Source organism: Solanum tuberosum, unplaced genomic scaffold (genome assembly GCF_000226075.1).
Source record: "Solanum tuberosum cultivar DM 1-3 516 R44 unplaced genomic scaffold, SolTub_3.0 scf00546, whole genome shotgun sequence".
Taxonomy (NCBI): domain Eukaryota; kingdom Viridiplantae; phylum Streptophyta; class Magnoliopsida; order Solanales; family Solanaceae; genus Solanum; species Solanum tuberosum.
This window is the reverse complement of record NW_006239469.1, coordinates 223,586-233,063: the sequence shown is the minus strand read 5'-3', so window position 1 is coordinate 233,063 and position 9,478 is coordinate 223,586. Positions and strand designations below refer to the sequence as shown.

The 9,478-nt window shown below is 33.1% G+C and overlaps 1 long non-coding RNA gene across 1 annotated transcript; it reads left to right on the top strand.

The window, feature by feature from the left end:
* The first annotated feature begins 3,357 nt into the window (after window positions 1-3,357).
* LOC102593450 (uncharacterized) lies at window positions 3,358-6,227 on the top strand. Its single transcript, XR_368763.2, has 2 exons — window positions 3,358-3,989; window positions 5,912-6,227. It is a non-coding gene; the product is annotated as an uncharacterized lncRNA (long non-coding RNA).
* The last annotated feature ends 3,251 nt before the right edge of the window (window positions 6,228-9,478 follow it).

Here is a 9,478-nt window from a genome sequence, read left to right as displayed (position 1 = left end):
TGTGAGAAAAAGCTACCTCGCGGAGAGCTTTTCAAACTCAATATTTTTATTTTTTCCTACTTGCTTGAGTTAAACTGTTTGTGACATAAACACTTGGGGTATGTCAATTACAAAACCATGTATGGAAAACTGATCAACTTAGAAGTTGTGTCTAACTTTGAGTACAATAAATAAAAAAGTCAAGCTTGTGTGGAATCTAAGTATGTTGAGCATTCTTATAAATCTGTTGAAAGGAATTCTAATCCCTTAGAGTTGATTTACACTGACATTTGTGATATGAAGTCAACACCATCTCGTGGTGGGAAAAAATATCTCATAACTTTCATTGACAATTGCATTAGAAACGACTATGCCTATTTGCTGAATGGTAAGGATGAAACAATAGAAATGTCTAGACAATATAATACTGTAGTTGAAAATCAGTAGGGAAAAAGATAAGAAGTGATAGGGATGGAAAATATAAATCTCCTTTTGTAGAAATATGTTTGGAAAATGGATTTATCCATCAAATTACTGTCCTATTCACCTAAATCTAATGGAATTGCAGAATGAAAAAAAAACCGAACTTTGAAGAAAATGATGGTTGTATTACTTATAAGTTCAGGTTTACCACAAGACTTGTGTGGAGGGACTATCCTTAATGCAAAAGGGAACAACAAAAAGTTTTGTCTTTTCAGAAAGAAAGCAATTTTGTTTGTTCAGGACATATTCTATTCCATATGAGAAATGGAAAGGAAGGAAATCCAACTTAAAATATTTCAAAATGTGGGAGTGTCTAGCCAAAGTCCAAGTTCCTATTCCTAAAATAATTAAAATAGGACCTAAGAACTGTGGATTGTAAAATTAGACTTGAGTAGTCTAGTGAAAGGTCTAAAAGACCTTGGAAAGAACAAAATGAGAATGTGGTTAATAAAGAGATTCAGACGTGTAGTAAATTTCAAAGGACATCTATTACCTTCGAATATGATTTTGTAACATTTCCTATGTCTTATGTGGACTCATCCTTTGGAAAGATGGTGGCAATAGTGAGATTGGTTCAATTTTGAGCAATCCTATTTGAAGTTGGTTGATCTTTCTCCAGGAAATAAACCTTTGGGTTCAAAGTGAATCCTCAAAGGAAAATGAAAGTCGATGGAGCTGTTGACAAATATAAAGAAAGACTTTTTGTCAAAGGCTTTAGACAAAAACAAGGTCTTGATCTTGTCGACACATGCTCGTCAGTAACTAGAATTACATTCATTCGAATGTTAATATTAATAGTTGCAGCATACGACTTCCAAATTCATCAAATGAATGTGAAAATTTTCTTAAATGGAGAATTGGAGGAATAAATTTACATGGAACAGCCCGAGGGTTTTGTGGTTCCTTGTAAAGAAAAGAAAGTGTAAGAACTTGTTAAGTCAATTTATGGACTAAAACAAGCACCCAAACAATGACATAAGAAATTTGACCAAACCATATTGGCAAATGGATTTAAGAATGATGGAAGTGATAAAATGCGTTTACATTAAAATCACAAGGTCATTGTTTGTTTGTATATTAATGACATGTTGATCATCAGTAGAGACACTAATGACATAAATGCTACTAAACATATGCTAGAAAGCAAGTTTGATATGAAAGATCTTGGAGTTGCTGAAGTGATCTTAGGTATAAGAATCCTTAGAACTCCATAATGTTTAGCATTGTCACGGTCTCATTGCATCAAAAAGATACTTGACTAGTTCAAATATTTAGATTTCAATATTGTCAAGACTCCAATAAATGTGAGCTTTGCATTTCAAATGAGTGAAGGCGAAAGTGACTCACAATTGAATTGTGCTAGAGTATTGGGAAGTATGATGTATATCAAGAAGTGTATGCGATCAAATATAGTATGTGTTATTAGTAAACTGAGTCGGTTCATGAGTAATCCCAATCAAACTCATTGGATGGCAATGAAAAGAGTTCTAGGGTATTTAAAACATATTTAAAACTATGTCTTGCATTATAACAATATCCAACAGTATTGAAAGGATATAGTGATGAAAATTGGATCACCGGGATCAAATGAAGTAAAATCTACGAGTGGATATGTATTTACTCTTGGTGGAGGAGCAGTCTCTTGGAAATCTACCAAAAAGACATGTATCGCTAGTTCTACAATGATCTCTGAGCTAGGTGCTCTAGATAAGGTCGGTGAATAAGTTGAAAGACTCCGAAATTTCTTGATAGATATTCTTTTTTGGTCCAAACCCTTGGCATCAGTATGCATACACTTTGATAGTCAAGATGCAATATGTAGGGCATGGTGCATATTGATGTATAACGGAAAGTCTCGTCATATAATACATAGACATACACTACAAGAAACATCATTTTCTATGACGACCTTTTGTGGCGACACATTTAGTTGCAACAAAATATAAGGTTTTTGTGGCGACCTCTTATGGTTGCCACAAAAGCTTAAAGTTTTAGGGGTGACCCGTGTAGTTGCTACTATAAATAAGACATATAGTGGCGACTTTGGTTAGATCGCTACAAAATGTTCTATTTTTTTCTATTGAATCATGGAAGAAAACATATTTGTGGCGATTTTTATATTGTCGCTCCTAAAGATACATTTTGTGGCGACGAAGTTATCTCTTGCAACAAGTTTTTGGTCGCCACTAAAAGCATCTTTTTTGCAATAACAACTAATTATTTTCTTTGATATTTAGTCTAATTAGTATATAGATCAATTCTTATTAAAAATTTAAAGATGTTTTATATGTAATTTTGTTTTTTTATTAATAGTTATAAAGACGTATTTGTGATAAATAAATATTTATTATTACATAAATCTAATCACATATTTTAAATAAGTATTCACAAGTACATGGAGTAATTTGACATGTCCAATAATATTTACTCTACGTACTACACAAATAATTAGTTTAACAACATCTTTTATTAAGTTTTGAAATATATATAAAAGTAAATTTCAATGATGATAATAAAAATACCCTCTATTGATCACACCTATTATTTATTATTTTCGTTCTCATTTAATTAATTAGTGAAGTTTCTTTAATCTCATAAAGGTGAAACAAATATTTACGAAAAACCAAGTTACTTTATATATATATATATATATTATTATTATTATTATTATTAATTTTGAAAATTAATTTACTTCAAAAATAAAATAAAAAATTAGTCAAGCATGTATTTTATTTTGTCAAAATAAAGGTCATTTATGATTTAATAACTATAATTAATCTATTTTTGTATATAGTTGTTTTACTCTATTAAATTTTAAAGCTTAATTAATTAATTATCTCCTTTTCATTGCAAAATCGTATTTATTTGGCCACATTTTAGATGTTATATTATAATGCCACAATTTCTCAACTCCCACAATCACTTCTAAAATACCCCGACCCAAACATAAGCCTTTAAACCTCCAAACCCTTTCTACTTCTTCATTTTCACACCATTAGCAAACAAAGCAGCCCCAATTTCACTCTCGATGACGCCGTCTCCTTTGAAATCCTATCCATGTTACCATCCAGATCTGGGAAAACCCAATGAAAACTCACCTTGTACGATGAAGGACTTGTCAAAAGTTGGATTTCTTCATACGCATCTTACGAACTTTGGTTGTCCAAAAGCTTGTTTCGACGGACGATCTCAAAATGGTATTTCTTCACTTTCTTTTTTACCTTTTAAACACTTCATTTTGAATTTTCGTACAAAACTTCTACTGGAAGAGTTTTTCTGAACGGATTTATAAGTCCAAATCTGCCCCAAATTGATTGTTTTTTATTCGAATCCTAGAATTGCGTATTATTTTCATTCCAAACAACAGTATCTAAGGTCAAGAACAATGTTATTACAGAGTGGGCATAAAAAATTGTCTGACCTAAAAATCTTTCACTCTTCCTTTAATTTTCTTTCATGTATACAATTCGTGATTTGCTGTGGGGGTGATCATCAAGCTCGGTGTCTCAATTTGGTGCCCTAGAGAGGTAATCTTATCCCCTTTTCAATTTGTTTACTTATATATTGTTTGTTTATATTTCAGTATTAGAATAGTTTAAGTTTCATGTTTGCATGGTTTTACTTCTGTTTAGGTGTAATTTGCATCTTGTCTTAGTAGTTTTAGTTCTGCGTATTATATGTGTGTCTAAATTAGCGTACTTTAGTTTAGTTTAGTCATTGTTTGAGTTACATAAGTAATGTTACCCCTGTTTTAGTGTTATTATGTTCATTTCTACTCAGTTTCTATTTCATGTAGATTAACTTAATTATAATCTTGTTTGAGTTATATAACCAATTTTCCTTTTTATGAAAGCATGAGGTTAGCTATTAATATGTTCTCCCTTTGTTTTCCTTTCTTTAGCCTATTGTTAATTCCTATGTTAGCAGTAGTTGTAGGTCAAACAAAATAATTTTTAAGAAATGAAAACTTTATGTCTTGCCTTCTTTAATCGAAAATAGAGCTAAGTATGATCAAATTGTCACTTTCCGTTCTGAATTTAGATTAAATATTAAGTCATTGTTGTTGAGTAATGTTCATGATGTTGACTAGTTGGTTAATACTTAAAGGTTCAACATGTTTGGTATTTAAAGTTGTGAGGCTACAAATAGGTGTTTGTCCCTTTAAAATTCATTTTTCTTTAAAATATAAGATTCTTCCTAAGTCATATATTCAGCTCATATATTGGGTTAATTTTGAGACAATTTTAGCCTCTTAAATGATTTTCAAACCTGCTTTCTTCTTTTTCAGACTCAAATTTGTTTCTCGTTTGTAATTTTATTTTCTTTTGAGATGTTTAGTTCTACGTTCAGTTTCTCCCCTTTATTTAACAAGGTAGTTTGGAAATTTATTCAAGATGTTTTTAAAATGAAGTTGATTTAATTGTTCTTAAATCTGAAATTTCTCACTTCTAAAACATTGTTCTTCTAGTTCTTAAGAAGACCAACTTGTCGTTAAAAAAATTATTGCAGTTTTTCTTTTCTTATAAAATCTGAATTCTGATTTTTAAAACATAAAATTTTTACTTGTGCTTATATTTTACTCTCATAAAGTTGAGTATTATGGGGTGATTGTTTGTTAAAGCTTTCACCATGTGTAAAATCCATTTCAAATGCTTATGTTGTTTTAATTTTGTTTCCACATATCTTTGTTTTTGTTTTAAGTAAGTGTGATTATCAATGTTTAGCTTGATAGTCATTGGTGATCACTCATATTCTTGTAGCTGTAGCTATTGTAATTACATCATTTTTTGAGTTTGTTTAAATGAAAAATATGTTAATATGTAGCTTATCTTATTGTTGAAATGAGAATAATCCATCATGAGACAAAGGAAGGAATAGAGGACATCATTAATTTGTCTATATTTTATTTTTATCTTCTAAGAGGTTTCAACATAAAGACTAGGTCTTGTTTAGCATGTTTTTGGAATTGAATTCGATATTTTTAAGTAGGCAAAACAATCTGTTTCTTTTGTTTAAATTGGGTCGTTCAAATTTTGTTTTCCTCTTGAAATCAAGAACTAGTTTTGTATCATTTAATGTTAAGATGAGGATTCCATTATGATAATTCTTCATTCGGCAATATCAGTTTTTCTGCATATGTAAACCTTTGACACTTTTTAAAGATCTGTGCTTAGTATACTAGGATGAACATATAATTTGATATGTACAGGAGAAGTGATTCAAGTTATTGCTTCACAGACACTGCAACATTAATCCTTGAGTTGCTTTTATATCAAATACCTTCTTGTCGCCATCGATTGTACGTAATCTCTGATTTGTATCGTAGAAAAAATATGATTGTCATGCAATGTTGTTGAAAACAGTGGCAGGTGTACCTTGAATGGTGGGAGATATGTTGTTCATGTTCTAAAAGAATGGTCTGATAGTAGTTCTTGATTTTTTTTTGTAGGTAGTAGCTGTTCTGTTTGAAGTATGCCTAAAAAATAATGATGTACCTTTCTATGGAACAATATAAAGGAGTAACACTTGCTGAGGAGCTGAGAGGTTGTTACTTGCATTCAAGGTGGAATTTATTTTAGACAAGGAACATTTTTTTTATGTTTAATGTGCTTTTCATGTGTATGCACAATTACTCTATGCTATGAGTTATGAAAGTTTCCAGTATCATTGTTTGGGAAATATCTCTAGTTGTCACTTTTATTTTCAATAGGTTGTTGACTTGTGTAATATATTGTGCAAGTATAATTAAAAATATTATGGCTGCATATTTTTTTTTCAAAACAAAAAGGGTATCTGTGGCGACTAAGGTCGTCACTAATATTCAGTTATTGTGGCGAAGTTACTTGCCACTAAAACTATAATAGTTATAGTGGCGAAAACAAGTCGCCTCTAAATGTCATCCTCCTACGGATATTTGCTTACCTTTAGAGGCGATTATGTCGCCACTATATATGCACTTTTTGTGGCGACATCAATTGTCGTCACTAATAACTTTTAGTTATGGAAGTACTTGCCACGGCCATAAGGTCGTCACTATATGTGTTTAGCAGCGACTTTTTGGCCTTTTGTAGCGACTTTTGGCGCCACAATATGTCAGATTTCTTGTAGTGATAATACCGTTAGAAAATTACTCCCTAGTGGAATTATCACAATTGTCTATGTTAAGTCAAATGATAATGTGTTGGATCCACTTTTAAAAAGGCCTAAATATAGAGAAAGTTGAAAGATCATCTAAGGAAATGGGTTTACGGCTTAGGACAAGTCATCATGGCGGTAACTCTACCTAGCAGACTGGAGTTCCTAAGAGCTAGGTTCAAGGAGAAAAACAAAGTTGTGACTAATGGTTCGACATTGTCAACCAACTCAATCCATTTCGTGATGAAAACAATGCTCAGGAACAATAATACAACATTAAGGCTTATTAATGAGCTAATAAAGCTTAATGTTTTTAATGATTTGCTAAGTTTGGCAGATTTGACCAAATAGTGTATCTACACGATAACACAGTTAGAAATCACCTATGTGAGTGTGAAGTGTAAGCCGCTTCAAAGAGAATTATTGTCAAAACCCTATTCTTTATACACTTATGAAATCATGAGGTGTTCATGGCGGAAACGAACCCAACCGTAAAAACCATAAACGGTAAAGGGTTAATTATGTGACATATGGTTGTCTAGGACTACACCAAAGCTCGACAGTTCAAAGATATCGCATCTACCGATCGACCGAGTATATCCGACATATCTTCACTATGGAAAGTCCAAGGGGAAACCTACTTATCCATATGCAATTAATTCTTGCTTGTAAAGTACACATACTTGTCCGTTTATTTGTCTTGGAGGCATTCCCCATTCATGCGGGGGATTGTTGGGTTCTTAAAAGGTGTGAATGGAAAATGAAGAGTTGCGACTTTTTATGAAGAGTTGTGACTTTTTATGAAAAGTTGCAACTTTTATAAAGAGTTGTGACTTTTTATGAAAAGTTGCGACTTTTATGAAAAGTTGTGACTTTTATGAAAAGATGTGACTTGACCTTTCCGAAAGATTGTGACTTTTCCAAAGATTTGTGACCTTTCCGGTAAGGCACAATAAAAACCTTTTCACACTACCCTTTGTTTTCTATAAATTGAGGGATTTCTTCTCATTTTAGTTGAACGATTTTTTTTGGACTTCTTCTAATACTACTAAATCTAATATTCTAAGTGTACTGTACTGCTGTTGAGTGGTTCGCTGACACCGTGATTTTAGGTACCGACACACCGGTGAGTAAGATCGTTCTATCTTGGGAGACACTTAATCACCCCGGCCTGAACTTGACCGCAACTAAACGCCTCCGATGCATACAATGCAACCATCACTATGCACAAAACCACAAAACATGCAATTTTCCCAGCCATTTTTTTTATTTCTTAAAAGAGATGTATATATTTAAAGAATATTAGAGAAAAAAATGTATGTTGCCCAATTGTTGGGTACCTTTTGGGTTTTTATAGAGTGGAAGAATTAGTTGGAAGTTAGGTTATTAGATTATTTTTTTAATTCGGTGTTCGTTACCCACATTGGAGTCCAGCTAAATTTGGATTTGCGTCGGGAAATCCCACATTATATTGGGGATAAAGCGTTCCTTAACAAAGGCGACTCCGTACCCAAAGGGACTCAAACCCGAGATCTCTTGGTTAAGGATGTTTTTTTGTGGTACATGTAACACCTTAGAAAAAAAATTCGAACTAAGACAACCGTTCTTCACAGTGAGTGAAATTTTACCAAGGAATTAAAAATTTCTTAAGTGTTAAGGTCACTAGATGTAGTACCTTGAGTTTCAAAAAGAATTAAATTGGAAACAGCAAAATCTGATATTTGGAGAGTTAAGTTAAATATGAGTTTTGGGTCGACTTCAAACGACCACAACTCCTAGATCAGGATGACTTAGGTGTGCTACCAGATACCGTAGGAAAGATCTTTGAATTATCTTTCCAACTCCACCGAGTTGCTCAGTTTCGAGTTCGTATAAGAGAGATATGTGCATTCGAAGTTGGGCTGTCTAGATAAGGAAAGTCAAAAGTGGATTTTAGAGGAGTATTTTGGTCATTTCCTTACCAAATCAGATTTAATTCGTTTTTAGTAAGGTTTTAAGGGTCTAATCCTATTGGGTTCAGTTTTATAATCCTAAAATTAGCCTAGGGTTTTAGTTGAGAGTTCAAGAAGAGAAAAGAGGAGAGGATCAAGTGTTCGTCGAGATTCTTGCGTCTTGATGCGGGTTTTCGCCACGTGTTTGATCCCTAAGAGGTATGTAAGCTTCCATAGTGTTGGTTTGTTAAACCACACACCAAACATGTTATTTTCAGCGCAAATTTCATTCTTGAAGTTGAAAGATTAGAGTTCTTGATAGGTGTTATTGAAGTTCTTTCTAAATTTTGTTGTGTTGGGTTTTTGATGATTTCTTGAGATCAAAGTGAGTGTTTTAAGGGATGTATTGAGTAGATTAGAGTGTACTTATGTGAAGTAATCAAATCCAAGTGATTGGGGAAGAAACCGTTCGATTATAGCGAATTAGGGTAAGAAAACGAGAAAAAGAATTTCGTCGAGCCTTCTGGGTTGGGGCCTGGCGTGTCGCGCCAGCCAGAGCGCCCCAAAGTATGCTCTGAAGTTTAGGGTCTGGCGCCCCGCGCCACCCATAGCCCCAGGGTCTCCTGCCCCGTCCAGTTTGCGATCGGTTTCTTCGTTTGAGTTCTTTCGAAGGGTGCCTTCACTCCTTTTCGATTCTAACTACTCTAAGCTACTTCTAAACACATAAAATCATTCCTAACATGATTATAACCTTGAAGTCATAATTCAAATTCAAGGTAGAGTTAAGAGTTAAGTTTTGAGAATTCTTTCGAACATTCTAAGAAAGTCCCTTTGAGTCCTTTGTGGAGTCTTCTAGAACTTCTAGTAACTTGTTTCAAGACTCGAGCAAGTGAGTAAGAGAATGAGAAGTGTCGTAAACATGAGATCATTACCCTTGAATCCATAATCCA